Genomic DNA, 20,011 nt, shown 5'->3' on the forward strand with positions numbered 1-20,011 from the left:
CCAAGTCTGTCCTTAGCACACTGTCTGTGCGGGGCTGAAGGTGCTGCTAGGCAGTGTGGCCTGTGGGAAATGGTGCGGTCCTCTGAGTGGCAGGGAGGGCTTCTGTTTCCCCGAACAGGTGCGCAGGGACCCTGTAAAACTGCTGTGACCTCTCAAGGTGGTCATGTGACCCCTCAAGTGTGGGGCAGCTGACCCACCCTTTTGGGGTCACGTGACCCGTCCTTGAGGGGTCCCGTGACCCACCCTTGGGAGGTCAGCTGCCCCACACTTGAGGGGTCACATGACCACCTTGAGAGGTCACAGCAGTTTTACAGGGTCCCTGCGCACCTGTTCGGGGAAACAGAAGCCCTCCCTGCCACTCAGAGGACCGCACCATTTCCCACAGGCCACACTGCCTAGCAGCACCTTCAGCCCCGCACAGACAGTGTGCTAAGGACAGACTTGGGTACCGGGGGCATGGGCGGGGGATTTCCCATGGAACTCTCTAAGGGCCCGGCGCCCTGTGTGGCCGGGGGAGTGCCCATGCCGTTCCTTGACCCCGCAGGACACTTGCATCCAGCAATAAGCAGCCCTCTGCCTCCACGGGGCACAAACACCTGGGCCCGGTGTGCGGGCACCTGGCGTACGTGGAGGCAAACCCGCCGACCCCTCTGGCCCGAACCCACCACTGCGAAGATTCCCCTTTTCTTCCATCCGTAAAGGGGTCACGCTTGAGGAGTGGAAGAACATGGGGAGGCCCCCAGGAGATGGCTTTTCTCCGAGCCGCGGCTGGCTCGTTTCGGGCCTATACGTGGGCCGCGCATGCGCACTCAGGCGCCCAAGCACACACCTCCCTCGGCTCACCTGACCCACCCTTTAGAGGTCACAGCAGTTCCACCGGGTCCCTGGGCACCTGTCCGTGGACACAGGAGCCCTCCCTGCCACCTAGAGGACCACGCGATTTCCACTGGGGAACACTGCCCAGAAGCACTCCCAGCCTCCCACAGACACTGTGCGCAGGATAGACTTGTGGACCAGGGGCCTGGGCGGGGAATTTTCCAGGGAACTCTCTAAAGGCCAGGTGCCCTCTGTCGCCCTGGGAGTGCCCACGCCCTCCCTTAACCCTGCAGAACACTATCATCCAGCAATAAGGAGCCCTCTGCCTCCACGGGGCTCAAACACCTGGGCCCGTTGTGCGAGCACCTGGCGTACGTGCAGGCAAACCCGCAGACCCCTCTGGCCCGAACCCACCACTGCGAAGATCCCCCTTTTCTTCCATCCGTAAAGGGGTCCTCCTTGAGGAGAGGAGGAACATGGGGAGGCCCCCAGGAGATGGCTTTTCTCCGAGCCGCGGCTGGCTGGTTTCGGGCCTATACTTGGGCCGCGCGTGCGCACTCAGGCTCCCCACCACGAGCCTTCCTCGGGTCACGGGACTCACCCTCTAGGTGTCTCCTGACCCACCCCTGAGGGGTCTCGTGACCCACCCCCGAGGGGTCACGTGACCCACCCTTTTGGGGTCTCGTGACCCACCCCCGAGGGGTCACGTGACCCACCCCGAGGGGTCACATGACCCACCCACGAGGGGTCACGTGACCCAACCCTGAGGGGTCACGTGACCCACCCTTGAGGGGTCTCGTGACCCACCCCTGAGGGGTCACGTGACCCACCCCCGAGGGGTCACATGACCCACCCGTGAGTGGTCACGTGACCCACCCTTGAGGAGTCTCGTGACCCACCGTTTTGGGGTCACGTGACCCACCCTTGAGGAGTCTCCTGACCAACCCTTTTGGGGTCACGTGACCCGTCCTTGAGCGGTCTCGTGACCCACCCCCGAGGGGTCACGTGACCCACCCCTGAGGGGTCTCGTGAGCCACCCCCGAGGGGTCACGTGACCCACCCTTTTGGGGTCTCGTGACCCACCCCCGAGGGGTCACGTGACCCACCCCGGGGGGTCACGTGACCCACCCCCGAGGAGTAACGTGACCCACCCCCGAGGGGTCACATGACCCACCCCTGAGGGGTCACGTGACCCACCCCCGGGGGGTCACGTGACCCACCCCCGAGGAGTAACGTGACCCACCCCCGAGGGGTCACATGACCCACCCCTGAGGGGTCACGTGACCCACCCCCGAGGGGTCACATGACCCACCCCTGAGTGGTCACGTGACCCACCCTTGAGGAGTCTCGTGACCCACCCTTTTGGGGTCACGTGACCCACCCTTGAGGAGTCTCCTGACCCACCCTTTTGGGGTCACGTGACCCGTCCTTGAGCGGTCTCGTGACCCACCCTTGAGGGGTCCCGTGACCCACCCTTGGGAGGTCAGCTGCCCCACACTCGAGGGGTCACATGACCACCTTGAGAGGTCACAGCAGTTTTACAGGGTCCCTGCGCACCTGTTCGGGGAAACAGAAGCCCTCCCTGCCACTCAGAGGACCGCACGATTTCCCACAGGCCACACTGCCTAGCAGCACCTTCAGCCCCGCACAGACAGTGTGCTAAGGACAGACTTGGGTACAGGGGGCATGGGCGGGGGATTTCCCATGGAACTCTCTAAGGGCCCGGCGCCCTGTGTGGCCGGGGGAGTGCCCATGCCGTTCCTTGACCCCGCAGGACACTTGCATCCAGCAATAAGCAGCCCTCTGCCTCCACGGGGCACAAACACCTGGGCCCGGTGTGCGGGCACCTGCCGTACATGGAGGCAAACCCGCCGACCCCTCTGGCCCTAACCCACCACTGCGAAGATCCCCCTTTTCTTCCATCCGTAAAGGGGTCACGCTCGAGGACTGGAAGAACCTGGGGAGGCCCCCAGGAGGTGGCTTTTCTCCGAGCCGCGGCTGGCTGGTTTCGGGCCTATACTTGGGCCGCGCGTGCGCACTCAGGCTCCCCATCACAAGCCTTCCTCGGGTCACGGGACTCACCCTTGAGGTGTCTCCTGACCCACCCCTGAGGGGTCTCGTGACCCACCCCCTAGGGGTCACGTGACCCACCCCCGAGGGGTCACGTGACCCACCCCCGAGGGGTCTCGTGACCCACCCCCGAGGGGTCACGTGATCCACCCCCGAGGGGTCTCGTGACCCACCCCCGAGGGGTCACGTGACCCACCCCCGAGGGGTCACGTGACCCACCCCCGAGGGGTCTCGTGACCCACCCCCGAGGGGTCACGTGATCCACTCCCGAGGGGTCTCGTGACCCACCCCTGAGGGGTCACGTGACCCACCCCGAGGGGTCACATGACCCACCCCTGAGGGGTCACGTGACCCACCCTTTCGGGGTCACGTGACCCACCCCTGAGGGGTCACGTGACCCACCCTTGAGGAGTCTCGTAACCCACCCTTTTGGGGTCACGTGACCCGTCCTTGAGGGGTCCCGTGACCCACCCTTGGGAGGTCAGCTGCCCCACACTTGAGGGGTCACATGACCACCTTGAGAGGTCACAGCAGTTTTACAGGGTCCCTGCGCACCTGTTCGGGGAAACAGAAGCCCTCCCTGCCACTCAGAGGACCGCACCATTTCCCACAGGCCACACTGCCTAGCAGCACCTTCAGCCCCGCACAGACAGTGTGCTAAGGACAGACTTGGGTACCGGGGGCATGGGCGGGGGATTTCCCATGGAACTCTCTAAGGGCCCGGCGCCCTGTGTGGCCGGGGGAGTGCCCATGCCGTTCCTTGACCCCGCAGGACACTTGCATCCAGCAATAAGCAGCCCTCTGCCTCCACGGGGCACAAACACCTGGGCCCGGTGTGCGGGCACCTGGCGTACGTGGAGGCAAACCCGCCGACCCCTCTGGCCCGAACCCACCACTGCGAAGATCCCCCTTTTCTTCCATCCGTAAAGGGGTCACGCTTGAGGAGTGGAAGAACATGGGGAGGCCCCCAGGAGATGGCTTTTCTCCGAGCCGCGGCTGGCTCGTTTCGGGCCTATACGTGGGCCGCGCATGCGCACTCAGGCGCCCAAGCACACACCTCCCTTGGCTCACCTGACCCACCCTTTAGAGGTCACAGCAGTTCCACCGGGTCCCTGGGCACCTGTCCGTGGACACAGGAGCCCTCCCTGCCACCTAGAGGACCACGCGATTTCCGCTGGGGAACACTGCCCAGAAGCACTCCCAGCCTCCCACAGACACTGTGCGCAGGATAGACTTGTGGACCAGGGGCCTGGGCGGGGAATTTTCCAGGGAACTCTCTAAAGGCCAGGTGCCCTCTGTCGCCCTGGGAGTGCCCACGCCCTCCCTTAACCCTGCAGAACACTATCATCCAGCAATAAGGAGCCCTCTGCCTCCACGGGGCTCAAACACCTGGGCCCGTTGTGCGAGCACCTGGCGTACGTGCAGGCAAACCCGCAGACCCCTCTGGCCCGAACCCACCACTGCGAAGATCCCCCTTTTCTTCCATCCGTAAAGGGGTCCTCCTTGAGGAGAGGAGGAACATGGGGAGGCCCCCAGGAGATGGCTTTTCTCCGAGCCGCGGCTGGCTGGTTTCGGGCCTATACTTGGGCCGCGCGTGCGCACTCAGGCTCCCCACCACAAGCCTTCCTCGGGTCACGGGACTCACCCTCTAGGTGTCTCCTGACCCACCCCTGAGGGGTCTCGTGACCCACCCCCGAGGGGTCACGTGACCCACCCCCGAGGGGTCTCGTGACCCACCCCCGAGGGGTCTCGTGACCCACCCCTGAGGGGTCACGTGACCCACCCCCGAGGGGTCACATGACCCACCCCTGAGTGGTCACGTGACCCACCCTTGAGGAGTCTCGTGACCCACCCTTTTGGGGTCACGTGACCCACCCTTGAGGAGTCTCCTGACCCACCCTTTTGGGGTCACGTGACCCGTCCTTGAGCGGTCTCGTGACCCACCCTTGAGGGGTCCCGTGACCCACCCTTGGGAGGTCAGCTGCCCCACACTCGAGGGGTCACATGACCACCTTGAGAGGTCACAGCAGTTTTACAGGGTCCCTGCGCACCTGTTCGGGGAAACAGAAGCCCTCCCTGCCACTCAGAGGACCGCACGATTTCCCACAGGCCACACTGCCTAGCAGCACCTTCAGCCCCGCACAGACAGTGTGCTAAGGACAGACTTGGGTACCGGGGGCATGGGCGGGGGATTTCCCATGGAACTCTCTAAGGGCCCGGCGCCCTGTGTGGCCGGGGGAGTGCCCATGCCGTTCCTTGACCCCGCAGGACACTTGCATCCAGCAATAAGCAGCCCTCTGCCTCCACGGGGCACAAACACCTGGGCCCGGTGTGCGGGCACCTGGCGTACGTGGAGGCAAACCCGCCGACCCCTCTGGCCCGAACCCACCACTGCGAAGATCCCCCTTTTCTTCCATCCGTAAAGGGGTCACGCTTGAGGAGTGGAAGAACATGGGGAGGCCCCCAGGAGATGGCTTTTCTCCGAGCCGCGGCTGGCTCGTTTCGGGCCTATACGTGGGCCGCGCATGCGCACTCAGGCGCCCAAGCACACACCTCCCTCGGCTCACCTGACCCACCCTTTAGAGGTCACAGCAGTTCCACCGGGTCCCTGGGCACCTGTCCGTGGACACAGGAGCCCTCCCTGCCACCTAGAGGACCACGCGATTTCCGCTGGGGAACACTGCCCAGAAGCACTCCCAGCCTCCCACAGACACTGTGCGCAGGATAGACTTGTGGACCAGGGGCCTGGGCGGGGAATTTTCCAGGGAACTCTCTAAAGGCCAGGTGCCCTCTGTCGCCCTGGGAGTGCCCACGCCCTCCCTTAACCCTGCAGAACACTATCATCCAGCAATAAGGAGCCCTCTGCCTCCACGGGGCTCAAACACCTGGGCCCGTTGTGCGAGCACCTGGCGTACGTGCAGGCAAACCCGCAGACCCCTCTGGCCCGAACCCACCACTGCGAAGATCCCCCTTTTCTTCCATCCGTAAAGGGGTCCTCCTTGAGGAGAGGAGGAACATGGGGAGGCCCCCAGGAGATGGCTTTTCTCCGAGCCGCGGCTGGCTGGTTTCGGGCCTATACTTGGCCGCGCGTGCGCACTCAGGCTCCCCACCACAAGCCTTCCTCGGGTCACGGGACTCACCCTCTAGGTGTCTCCTGACCCACCCCTGAGGGGTCTCGTGACCCACCCCCGAGGGGTCACGTGACCCACCCCCGAGGGGTCTCGTGACCCACCCCCGAGGGGTCACGTGACCCACCCCCGAGGGGTCACGTGACCCACCCCCCGAGGGGTCACGTGACCCAACCCTGAGGGGTCACGTGACCCACCCCTGAGGGGTCTCGTGACCCACCCCTGAGGGGTCACGTGACCCACCCCCGAGGGGTCACATGACCCACCCCCGAGTGGTCACGTGACCCACCCTTGAGGAGTCTCGTGACCCACCCTTTTGGGGTCACGTGACCCACCCTTGAGGAGTCTCCTGACCCACCCTTTTGGGGTCACGTGACCCGTCCTTGAGCGGTCTCGTGACCCACCCTTGAGGGGTCCCGTGACCCACCCTTGGGAGGTCAGCTGCCCCACACTCGAGGGGTCACATGACCACCTTGAGAGGTCACAGCAGTTTTACAGGGTCCCTGCGCACCTGTTCGGGGAAACAGAAGCCCTCCCTGCCACTCAGAGGACCGCACGATTTCCCACAGGCCACACTGCCTAGCAGCACCTTCAGCCCCGCACAGACAGTGTGCTAAGGACAGACTTGGGTACCGGGGGCATGGGCGGGGGATTTCCCATGGAACTCTCTAAGGGCCTGGCGCCCTGTGTGGCCGGGGGAGTGCCCATGCCGTTCCTTGACCCCGCAGGACACTTGCATCCACCAATAAGCAGCCCTCTGCCTCCACGGGGCACAAACACCTGGGCCCGGTGTGCGGGCACCTGGCGTACGTGGAGGCAAACCCGCCGACCCCTCTGGCCCGAACCCACCACTGCGAAGATCCCCCTTTTCTTCCATCCGTAAAGGGGTCACGCTCGAGGATTGGAAGAACCTGGGGAGGCCCCCAGGAGGTGGCTTTTCTCCGAGCCGGGGCTGGCTGGTTTCGGGCTTATACGTGGGCCGCGCGTGCGCACTCAGGCTCCCCATCACAAGCCTTCCTCGGGTCACGGGACTCACCCTTGAGGTGTCTCCTGACCCACCCCTGAGGGGTCTCGTGACCCACCCCCGAGGGGTCACGTGATACACCCCCGAGGGTTCTCGTGACCCACCCCCGAGGGGTCACATGACCCACCCCTGAGGGGTCACGTGACACACCCTTTTAGGGTCACGTGACCCACCCCTGAGGGCTCACGTGACCCACCCTTGAGGAGTCTCGTGACCCACCCTTTTGGGGTCACGTGACCCGTCCTTGAGGGGTCCCGTGACCCACCCTTGGGAGGTCAGCTGCCCCACACTTGAGGGGTCACATGACCACCTTGAGAGGTCACAGCAGTTTTACAGGGTCCCTGCGCACCTGTTCGGGGAAACAGAAGCCCTCCCTGCCACTCAGAGGACCGCACCATTTCCCACAGGCCACACTGCCTAGCAGCACCTTCAGCCCCGCACAGACAGTGTGCTAAGGACAGACTTGGGTACCGGGGGCATGGGCGGGGGATTTCCCATGGAACTCTCTAAGGGCCCGGCGCCCTGTGTGGCCGGGGGAGTGCCCATGCCGTTCCTTGACCCCGCAGGACACTTGCATCCAGCAATAAGCAGCCCTCTGCCTCCACGGGGCACAAACACCTGGGCCCGGTGTGCGGGCACCTGGCGTACGTGGAGGCAAACCCGCCGACCCCTCTGGCCCGAACCCACCACTGCGAAGATTCCCCTTTTCTTCCATCCGTAAAGGGGTCACGCTTGAGGAGTGGAAGAACATGGGGAGGCCCCCAGGAGATGGCTTTTCTCCGAGCCGCGGCTGGCTCGTTTCGGGCCTATACGTGGGCCGCGCATGCGCACTCAGGCGCCCAAGCACACACCTCCCTCGGCTCACCTGACCCACCCTTTAGAGGTCACAGCAGTTCCACCGGGTCCCTGGGCACCTGTCCGTGGACACAGGAGCCCTCCCTGCCACCTAGAGGACCACGCGATTTCCACTGGGGAACACTGCCCAGAAGCACTCCCAGCCTCCCACAGACACTGTGCGCAGGATAGACTTGTGGACCAGGGGCCTGGGCGGGGAATTTTCCAGGGAACTCTCTAAAGGCCAGGTGCCCTCTGTCGCCCTGGGAGTGCCCACGCCCTCCCTTAACCCTGCAGAACACTATCATCCAGCAATAAGGAGCCCTCTGCCTCCACGGGGCTCAAACACCTGGGCCCGTTGTGCGAGCACCTGGCGTACGTGCAGGCAAACCCGCAGACCCCTCTGGCCCGAACCCACCACTGCGAAGATCCCCCTTTTCTTCCATCCGTAAAGGGGTCCTCCTTGAGGAGAGGAGGAACATGGGGAGGCCCCCAGGAGATGGCTTTTCTCCGAGCCGCGGCTGGCTGGTTTCGGGCCTATACTTGGGCCGCGCGTGCGCACTCAGGCTCCCCACCACGAGCCTTCCTCGGGTCACGGGACTCACCCTCTAGGTGTCTCCTGACCCACCCCTGAGGGGTCTCGTGACCCACCCCCGAGGGGTCACGTGACCCACCCTTTTGGGGTCTCGTGACCCACCCCCGAGGGGTCACGTGACCCACCCCCGAGGAGTAACGTGACCCACCCCCGAGGGGTCACATGACCCACCCCTGAGGGGTCACGTGACCCACCCCCGAGGGGTCACATGACCCACCCCTGAGTGGTCACGTGACCCACCCTTGAGGAGTCTCGTGACCCACCCTTTTGGGGTCACATGACCCACCCCTGAGGGGTCACGTGACCCACCCCCGAGGGGTCACATGACCCACCCCTGAGTGGTCACGTGACCCACCCTTGAGGAGTCTCGTGACCCACCCTTTTGGGGTCACGTGACCCACCCTTGAGGAGTCTCCTGACCCACCCTTTTGGGGTCACGTGACCCGTCCTTGAGCGGTCTCGTGACCCACCCTTGAGGGGTCCCGTGACCCACCCTTGGGAGGTCAGCTGCCCCACACTCGAGGGGTCACATGACCACCTTGAGAGGTCACAGCAGTTTTACAGGGTCCCTGCGCACCTGTTCGGGGAAACAGAAGCCCTCCCTGCCACTCAGAGGACCGCACGATTTCCCACAGGCCACACTGCCTAGCAGCACCTTCAGCCCCGCACAGACAGTGTGCTAAGGACAGACTTGGGTACAGGGGGCATGGGCGGGGGATTTCCCATGGAACTCTCTAAGGGCCCGGCGCCCTGTGTGGCCGGGGGAGTGCCCATGCCGTTCCTTGACCCCGCAGGACACTTGCATCCAGCAATAAGCAGCCCTCTGCCTCCACGGGGCACAAACACCTGGGCCCGGTGTGCGGGCACCTGCCGTACATGGAGGCAAACCCGCCGACCCCTCTGGCCCGAACCCACCACTGCGAAGATCCCCCTTTTCTTCCATCCGTAAAGGGGTCACGCTCGAGGACTGGAAGAACCTGGGGAGGCCCCCAGGAGGTGGCTTTTCTCCGAGCCGCGGCTGGCTGGTTTCGGGCCTATACTTGGGCCGCGCGTGCGCACTCAGGCTCCCCATCACAAGCCTTCCTCGGGTCACGGGACTCACCCTTGAGGTGTCTCCTGACCCACCCCTGAGGGGTCTCGTGACCCACCCCCTAGGGGTCACGTGACCCACCCCCGAGGGGTCACGTGACCCACCCCCGAGGGGTCTCGTGACCCACCCCCGAGGGGTCACGTGATCCACCCCCGAGGGGTCTCGTGACCCACCCCCGAGGGGTCACGTGACCCACCCCCGAGGGGTCTCGTGACCCACCCCCGAGGGGTCACGTGATCCACTCCCGAGGGGTCTCGTGACCCACCCCTGAGGGGTCACGTGACCCACCCCGAGGGGTCACATGACCCACCCCTGAGGGGTCACGTGACCCACCCTTTCGGGGTCACGTGACCCACCCCTGAGGGGTCACGTGACCCACCCTTGAGGAGTCTCGTAACCCACCCTTTTGGGGTCACGTGACCCGTCCTTGAGGGGTCCCGTGACCCACCCTTGGGAGGTCAGCTGCCCCACACTTGAGGGGTCACATGACCACCTTGAGAGGTCACAGCAGTTTTACAGGGTCCCTGCGCACCTGTTCGGGGAAACAGAAGCCCTCCCTGCCACTCAGAGGACCGCACCATTTCCCACAGGCCACACTGCCTAGCAGCACCTTCAGCCCCGCACAGACAGTGTGCTAAGGACAGACTTGGGTACCGGGGGCATGGGCGGGGGATTTCCCATGGAACTCTCTAAGGGCCCGGCGCCCTGTGTGGCCGGGGGAGTGCCCATGCCGTTCCTTGACCCCGCAGGACACTTGCATCCAGCAATAAGCAGCCCTCTGCCTCCACGGGGCACAAACACCTGGGCCCGGTGTGCGGGCACCTGGCGTACGTGGAGGCAAACCCGCCGACCCCTCTGGCCCGAACCCACCACTGCGAAGATCCCCCTTTTCTTCCATCCGTAAAGGGGTCACGCTTGAGGAGTGGAAGAACATGGGGAGGCCCCCAGGAGATGGCTTTTCTCCGAGCCGCGGCTGGCTCGTTTCGGGCCTATACGTGGGCCGCGCATGCGCACTCAGGCGCCCAAGCACACACCTCCCTCGGCTCACCTGACCCACCCTTTAGAGGTCACAGCAGTTCCACCGGGTCCCTGGGCACCTGTCCGTGGACACAGGAGCCCTCCCTGCCACCTAGAGGACCACGCGATTTCCGCTGGGGAACACTGCCCAGAAGCACTCCCAGCCTCCCACAGACACTGTGCGCAGGATAGACTTGTGGACCAGGGGCCTGGGCGGGGAATTTTCCAGGGAACTCTCTAAAGGCCAGGTGCCCTCTGTCGCCCTGGGAGTGCCCACGCCCTCCCTTAACCCTGCAGAACACTATCATCCAGCAATAAGGAGCCCTCTGCCTCCACGGGGCTCAAACACCTGGGCCCGTTGTGCGAGCACCTGGCGTACGTGCAGGCAAACCCGCAGACCCCTCTGGCCCGAACCCACCACTGCGAAGATCCCCCTTTTCTTCCATCCGTAAAGGGGTCCTCCTTGAGGAGAGGAGGAACATGGGGAGGCCCCCAGGAGATGGCTTTTCTCCGAGCCGCGGCTGGCTGGTTTCGGGCCTATACTTGGGCCGCGCGTGCGCACTCAGGCTCCCCACCACAAGCCTTCCTCGGGTCACTGGACTCACCCTCTAGGTGTCCCCTGACCCACCCCCGAGGGGTCTCCTGACCCACCCCCGAGGGGTCACGTGACCCACCCCCGAGGAGTCTCGTGACCCACCCCCGAGGGGTCACGTGACCCACCCTTGAGGAGTCTCCTGACCCACCCTTTTGGGGTCACGTGACCCGTCCTTGAGCGGTCTCGTGACCCACCCTTGAGGGGTCCCGTGACCCACCCTTGGGAGGTCAGCTGCCCCACACTCGAGGGGTCACATGACCACCTTGAGAGGTCACAGCAGTTTTACAGGGTCCCTGCGCACCTGTTCGGGGAAACAGAAGCCCTCCCTGCCACTCAGAGGACCGCACCATTTCCCACAGGCCACACTGCCTAGCAGCACCTTCAGCCCCGCACAGACAGTGTGCTAAGGACAGACTTGGGTACCGGGAGCATGGGCGGGGGATTTCCCATGGAACTCTCTAAGGGCCTGGCGCCCTGTGTGGCCGGGGGTGTGCCCATGCCGTTCCTTGACCCCGCAGGACACTTGCATCCAGCAATAAGCAGCCCTCTGCCTCCACGGGGCACAAACACCTGGGCCCGGTGTGCGGGCACCTGGCGTACGTGGAGGCAAACCCGCCGACCCCTCTGGCCCGAACCCACCACTGCGAAGATCCCCCTTTTCTTCCATCCGTAAAGGGGTCACGCTCGAGGATTGGAAGAACCTGGGGAGGCCCCCAGGAGGTGGCTTTTCTCCGAGCCGCGGCTGGCTGGTTTCGGGCCTATACTTGGGCCGCGCGTGCGCACTCAGGCTCCCCATCACAAGCCTTCCTCGGGTCACGGGACTCACCCTTGAGGTGTCTCCTGACCCACCCCTGAGGGGTCTCGTGACCCACCCCCGAGGGGTCACGTGACCCACCCCTGAGGGGTCTGGTGACCCACCCCTGAAGGGTCACGTGACCCACCCCCGAGGGGTCACATGACCCACCCCTGAGGGGTCACGTGACCCACCCTTTTGGGGTCACGTGACCCAACCCTGAGGGGTCACGTGACCCACCCTTTTGGGGTCACGTAACCCGTCCTTGAGGGGTCCCGTGACCCACCCTTGGGAGGTCAGCTGCCCCACACTTGAGGGGTCACATGACCACCTTGAGAGGTCACAGCAGTTTTACAGGGTCCCTGAGCACCTGTTCGGGGAAACAGAAGTCCTCCCTGCCACTCAGAGGACCGCACCATTTCCCACAGGCCACACTGCCTAGCAGCACCTTCAGCCCCGCACAGACAGTGTGCTAAGGACAGACTTGGGTACCGGGGGCATGGGCGGGGGAATTTTCCACGGAACTCTCTAAAGGCCAGGTGCCCTCTGTCGCCCTGGGAGTGCCCACGCCCTCCCTTAACCCTGCAGAACACTATCATCCAGCAGTAAGGAGCCCTCTGCCGCCACGGGGCTCAAACACCTGGGCCCGTTGTGCGAGCACCTGGCGTACGTGCAGGCAAACCCGCAGACCCCTCTGGCCCGAACCCACCACTGCGAAGATCCCCCTTTTCTTCCATCCGTAAAGGGGTCCTCCTTGAGGAGAGGAGGAACATGGGGAGGCCCCCAGGAGATGGCTTTTCTCCGAGCCGCGGCTGGCTGGTTTCGGGCCTATACTTGGGCCGCGCGTGCGCACTCAGGCTCCCCACCACAAGCCTTCCTCGGGTCACTGGACTCACCCTCTAGGTGTCTCCTGACCCACCCCCGAGGGGTCTCGTGACCCACCCCCGAGGGGTCACGTGACCCACCCACGAGGGGTCTCGTGACCCACCCCCGAGGGGTCACGTGACCCACCCCCGAGGGGTCACGTGACCCACCCCCAGAGGGGTCTCGTGACCCACCCCCCGAGGGGTCTCGTGACCCACCCCAGAGGGGTCACGTGACCCACCCCCGAGGGGTCACGTGACCCACCGCCGAGGGGTCTCGTGACCCACCGCCGAGGGGTCACGTGACCCACCCCCGAGGGGTCACGTGACCCACCGCCGAGGGGTCACGTGACCCACCCCCGAGGGGTCACGTGATCCACCCCCGAGGGGTCTCGTGACCCACCCCCGAGGGGTCACGTGACCCACCCCCGAGGGGTCACGTGACCCACCCCCGAGGGGTCACGTGATCCACTCCCGAGGGGTCTCGTGACCCACCCCTGAGGGGTCACGTGACCCACCCCGAGGGGTCACATGACCCACCCCTGAGGGGTCACGTGACCCACCCTTTCGGGGTCACGTGACCCACCCCTGAGGGGTCAAGTGACCCACCCTTGAGGAGTCTCGTAACCCACCCTTTTGGGGTCACGTGACCCGTCCTTTAGGGGTCCCGTGACCCACCCTTGGGAGGTCAGCTGCCCCACACTTGAGGGGTCACATGACCACCTTGAGAGGTCACAGCAGTTTTACAGGGTCCCTGCGCACCTGTTCGGGGAAACAGAAGCCCTCCCTGCCACTCAGAGGACCGCACCATTTCCCACAGGCCACACTGCCTAGCAGCACCTTCAGCCCCGCACAGACAGTGTGCTAAGGACAGACTTGGGTACCGGGGGCATGGGCGGGGGATTTCCCATGGAACTCTCTAAGGGCCCGGCGCCCTGTGTGGCCGGGGGAGTGCCCATGCCGTTCCTTGACCCCGCAGGACACTTGCATCCAGCAATAAGCAGCCCTCTGCCTCCACGGGGCACAAACACCTGGGCCCGGTGTGCGGGCACCTGGCGTACGTGGAGGCAAACCCGCCGACCCCTCTGGCCCGAACCCACCACTGCGAAGATCCCCCTTTTCTTCCATCCGTAAAGGGGTCACGCTTGAGGAGTGGAAGAACATGGGGAGGCCCCCAGGAGATGGCTTTTCTCCGAGCCGCGGCTGGCTCGTTTCGGGCCTATACGTGGGCCGCGCATGCGCACTCAGGCGCCCAAGCACACACCTCCCTCGGCTCACCTGACCCACCCTTTAGAGGTCACAGCAGTTCCACCGGGTCCCTGGGCACCTGTCCGTGGACACAGGAGCCCTCCCTGCCACCTAGAGGACCACGCGATTTCCGCTGGGGAACACTGCCCAGAAGCACTCCCAGCCTCCCACAGACACTGTGCGCAGGATAGACTTGTGGACCAGGGGCCTGGGCGGGGAATTTTCCAGGGAACTCTCTAAAGGCCAGGTGCCCTCTGTCGCCCTGGGAGTGCCCACGCCCTCCCTTAACCCTGCAGAACACTATCATCCAGCAATAAGGAGCCCTCTGCCTCCACGGGGCTCAAACACCTGGGCCCGTTGTGCAAGCACCTGGCGTACGTGCAGGCAAACCCGCAGACCCCTCTGGCCCGAACCCACCACTGCGAAGATCCCCCTTTTCTTCCATCCGTAAAGGGGTCCTCCTTGAGGAGAGGAGGAACATGGGGAGGCCCCCAGGAGATGGCTTTTCTCCGAGCCGCGGCTGGCTGGTTTCGGGCCTATACTTGGGCCGCGCGTGCGCACTCAGGCTCCCCACCACAAGCCTTCCTCGGGTCACGGGACTCACCCTCTAGGTGTCTCCTGACCCACCCCTGAGGGGTCTCGTGACCCACCCCCGAGGGGTCACGTGACCCACCCCCGAGGGGTCTCGTGACCCACCCCCGAGGGGTCTCGTGACCCACCCCTGAGGGGTCACGTGACCCACCCCCGAGGGGTCACATGACCCACCCCTGAGTGGTCACGTGACCCACCCTTGAGGAGTCTCGTGACCCACCCTTTTGGGGTCACGTGACCCACCCTTGAGGAGTCTCCTGACCCACCCTTTTGGGGTCACGTGACCCGTCCTTGAGCGGTCTCGTGACCCACCCTTGAGGGGTCCCGTGACCCACCCTTGGGAGGTCAGCTGCCCCACACTCGAGGGGTCACATGACCACCTTGAGAGGTCACAGCAGTTTTACAGGGTCCCTGCGCACCTGTTCGGGGAAACAGAAGCCCTCCCTGCCACTCAGAGGACCGCACGATTTCCCACAGGCCACACTGCCTAGCAGCACCTTCAGCCCCGCACAGACAGTGTGCTAAGGACAGACTTGGGTACCGGGGGCATGGGCGGGGGATTTCCCATGGAACTCTCTAAGGGCCTGGCGCCCTGTGTGGCCGGGGGAGTGCCCATGCCGTTCCTTGACCCCGCAGGACACTTGCATCCACCAATAAGCAGCCCTCTGCCTCCACGGGGCACAAACACCTGGGCCCGGTGTGCGGGCACCTGGCGTACGTGGAGGCAAACCCGCCGACCCCTCTGGCCCGAACCCACCACTGCGAAGATCCCTCTTTTCTTCCATCCGTAAAGGGGTCACGCTTGAGGAGTGGAAGAACATGGGGAGGCCCCCAGGAGATGGCTTTTCTCCGAGCCGCGGCTGGCTCGTTTCGGGCCTATACGTGGGCCGCGCATGCGCACTCAGGCGCCCAAGCACACACCTCCCTCGGCTCACCTGACCCACCCTTTAGAGGTCACAGCAGTTCCACCGGGTCCCTGGGCACCTGTCCGTGGACACAGGAGCCCTCCCTGCCACCTAGAGGACCACGCGATTTCCGCTGGGGAACACTGCCCAGAAGCACTCCCAGCCTCCCACAGACACTGTGCGCAGGATAGACTTGTGGACCAGGGGCCTGGGCGGGGAATTTTCCAGGGAACTCTCTAAAGGCCAGGTGCCCTCTGTCGCCCTGGGAGTGCCCACGCCCTCCCTTAACCCTGCAGAACACTATCATCCAGCAATAAGGAGCCCTCTGCCTCCACGGGGCTCAAACACCTGGGCCCGTTGTGCGAGCACCTGGCGTACGTGCAGGCAAACCCGCAGACCCCTCTGGCCCGAACCCACCACTGCGAAGATCCCCCTTTTCTTCCATCCGTAAAGGGATCCTCCTTGAGGAGAGGAGGAACATGGGGAGGCCCCCAGGAGATGGCTTTTCTCCGAGCCGCGGCTGGCTGGTTTCAGGCCTATACTTGGGCCACGCGTGCGAACTCAGGCTCCCCACCACAAGCCTTCCTCGGATCACGGGACTCACCCTCTAGGTGTCTCCTGACCCACCCCTGAGGGGTCTCGTGACCCACCCCCGAGGGGTCACGTGACCCACCCCTGAGGGGTCTCGTGACCCACCCTTTTGGGGTCACGTGACCCACCCTTTTGGGGTCTCGTGACCCACCCCTGAGGGGTCACGTGACCCACCCCCGAGGGGGTCACGTGACCCACCCCCGAGGAGTAACGTGACCCACCCCCGAGGGGTCACGTGACCCACCCCTGAGGGGTCACGTGACCCACCCCCGGGGGGTCTCGTGACGCACCCCCGAGGGGTCACGTGACCCACCCCCAAGGGGTCACATGACCCACCCTTTTGGGGTCACGTGACCCGTCCTTGAGGGGTCTCGTGACCCACCCTTGAGGGGTCCCGTGACCCACCCTTGGGAGGTCAGCTGCCCCACACTTGAGGGGTCACATGACCACCTTGAGAGGTCACAGCAGTTTTACAGGGTCCCTGCGCACCTGTTCGGGGAAACAGAAGCCCTCCCTGCCACTCAGAGGACCGCACCATTTCCCACAGGCCACACTGCCTAGCAGCACCTTCAGCCCCGCACAGACAGTGTGCTAAGGACAGACTTGGGTACCGGGGGCATGGGCGGGGGATTTCCCATGGAACTCTCTAAGGGCCCGGCGCCCTGTGTGGCCGGGGGAGTGCCCATGCCGTTCCTTGACCCCGCAGGACACTTGCATCCAGCAATAAGCAGCCCTCTGCCTCCACGGGGCACAAACACCTGGGCCCGGTGTGCGGGCACCTGGCGTACGTGGAGGCAAACCCGCCGACCCCTCTGGCCCGAACCCACCACTGCGAAGATCCCCCTTTTCTTCCATCCGTAAAGGGGTCACGCTTGAGGAGTGGAAGAACATGGGGAGGCCCCCAGGAGATGGCTTTTCTCCGAGCCGCGGCTGGCTCGTTTCGGGCCTATACGTGGGCCGCGCATGCGCACTCAGGCGCCCAAGCACACACCTCCCTCGGCTCACCTGACCCACCCTTTAGAGGTCACAGCAGTTCCACCGGGTCCCTGGGCACCTGTCCGTGGACACAGGAGCCCTCCCTGCCACCTAGAGGACCACGCGATTTCCGCTGGGGAACACTGCCCAGAAGCACTCCCAGCCTCCCACAGACACTGTGCGCAGGATAGACTTGTGGACCAGGGGCCTGGGCGGGGAATTTTCCAGGGAACTCTCTAAAGGCCAGGTGCCCTCTGTCGCCCTGGGAGTGCCCACGCCCTCCCTTAACCCTGCAGAACACTATCATCCAGCAATAAGGAGCCCTCTGCCTCCACGGGGCTCAAACACCTGGGCCCGTTGTGCGAGCACCTGGCGTACGTGCAGGCAAACCCGCAGACCCCTCTGGCCCGAACCCACCACTGCGAAGATCCCCCTTTTCTTCCATCCGTAAAGGGGTCCTCCTTGAGGAGAGGAGGAACATGGGGAGGCCCCCAGGAGATGGCTTTTCTCCGAGCCGCGGCTGGCTGGTTTCGGGCCTATACTTGGGCCGCGCGTGCGCACTCAGGCTCCCCACCACAAGCCTTCCTCGGGTCACGGGACTCACCCTCTAGGTGTCTCCTGACCCACCCCTGAGGGGTCTCGTGACCCACCCCCGAGGGGTCACGTGACCCACCCCCGAGGGGTCTCGTGACCCACCCCCGAGGGGTCACGTGACCCACCCCCGAGGGGTCACGTGACCCACCCCCCGAGGGGTCACGTGACCCAACCCTGAGGGGTCACGTGACCCACCCCTGAGGGGTCTCGTGACCCACCCCTGAGGGGTCACGTGACCCACCCCCGAGGGGTCACATGACCCACCCCCGAGTGGTCACGTGACCCACCCTTGAGGAGTCTCGTGACCCACCCTTTTGGGGTCACGTGACCCACCCTTGAGGAGTCTCCTGACCCACCCTTTTGGGGTCACGTGACCCGTCCTTGAGCGGTCTCGTGACCCACCCTTGAGGGGTCCCGTGACCCACCCTTGGGAGGTCAGCTGCCCCACACTCGAGGGGTCACATGACCACCTTGAGAGGTCACAGCAGTTTTACAGGGTCCCTGCGCACCTGTTCGGGGAAACAGAAGCCCTCCCTGCCACTCAGAGGACCGCACGATTTCCCACAGGCCACACTGCCTAGCAGCACCTTCAGCCCCGCACAGACAGTGTGCTAAGGACAGACTTGGGTACCGGGGGCATGGGCGGGGGATTTCCCATGGAACTCTCTAAGGGCCTGGCGCCCTGTGTGGCCGGGGGAGTGCCCATGCCGTTCCTTGACCCCGCAGGACACTTGCATCCAGCAATAAGCAGCCCTCTGCCTCCACGGGGCACAAACACCTGGGCCCGGTGTGCGGGCACCTGGCGTACGTGGAGGCAAACCCGCCGACCCCTCTGGCCCGAACCCACCACTGCGAAGATCCCCCTTTTCTTCCATCCGTAAAGGGGTCACGCTCGAGGATTGGAAGAACCTGGGGAGGCCCCCAGGAGGTGGCTTTTCTCCGAGCCGCGGCTGGCTGGTTTCGGGCTTATACGTGGGCCGCGCGTGCGCACTCAGGCTCCCCATCACAAGCCTTCCTCGGGTCACGGGACTCACCCTTGAGGTGTCTCCTGACCCACCCCTGAGGGGTCTCGTGACCCACCCCCGAGGGGTCACGTGATACACCCCCGAGGGTTCTCGTGACCCACCCCCGAGGGGTCACATGACCCACCCCTGAGGGGTCACGTGACACACCCTTTTAGGGTCACGTGACCCACCCCTGAGTGGTCACGTGACCCACCCTTGAGGAGTCTCGTGACCCACCCTTTTGGGGTCACGTGACCCACCCTTGAGGAGTCTCCTGACCCACCCTTTTGGGGTCACGTGACCCGTCCTTGAGCGGTCTCGTGACCCACCCTTGAGGGGTCCCGTGACCCACCCTTGGGAGGTCAGCTGCCCCACACTCGAGGGGTCACATGACCACCTTGAGAGGTCACAGCAGTTTTACAGGGTCCCTGCGCACCTGTTCGGGGAAACAGAAGCCCTCCCTGCCACTCAGAGGACCGCACCATTTCCCACAGGCCACACTGCCTAGCAGCACCTTCAGCCCCGCACAGACAGTGTGCTAAGGACAGACTTGGGTACCGGGGGCATGGGCGGGGGATTTCCCATGGAACTCTCTAAGGGCCTGGCGCCCTGTGTGGCCGGGGGAGTGCCCATGCCGTTCCTTGACCCCGCAGGACACTTGCATCCACCAATAAGCAGCCCTCTGCCTCCACGGGGCACAAACACCTGGGCCCGGTGTGCGGGCACCTGGCGTACGTGGAGGCAAACCCGCCGACCCCTCTGGCCCGAACCCACCACTGCGAAGATCCCTCTTTTCTTCCATCCGTAAAGGGGTCACGCTTGAGGAGTGGAAGAACATGGGGAGGCCCCCAGGAGATGGCTTTTCTCCGAGCCGCGGCTGGCTCGTTTCGGGCCTATACGTGGGCCGCGCATGCGCACTCAGGCGCCCAAGCACACACCTCCCTCGGCTCACCTGACCCACCCTTTAGAGGTCACAGCAGTTCCACCGGGTCCCTGGGCACCTGTCCGTGGACACAGGAGCCCTCCCTGCCACCTAGAGGACCACGCGATTTCCGCTGGGGAACACTGCCCAGAAGCACTCCCAGCCTCCCACAGACACTGTGCGCAGGATAGACTTGTGGACCAGGGGCCTGGGCGGGGAATTTTCCAGGGAACTCTCTAAAGGCCAGGTGCCCTCTGTCGCCCTGGGAGTGCCCACGCCCTCCCTTAACCCTGCAGAACACTATCATCCAGCAATAAGGAGCCCTCTGCCTCCACGGGGCTCAAACACCTGGGCCC

The sequence above is a fragment of the Desmodus rotundus genome, chromosome 13 (genome assembly GCF_022682495.2).
Source record: "Desmodus rotundus isolate HL8 chromosome 13, HLdesRot8A.1, whole genome shotgun sequence".
NCBI classification, from domain to species: Eukaryota; Metazoa; Chordata; class Mammalia; order Chiroptera; family Phyllostomidae; genus Desmodus; species Desmodus rotundus.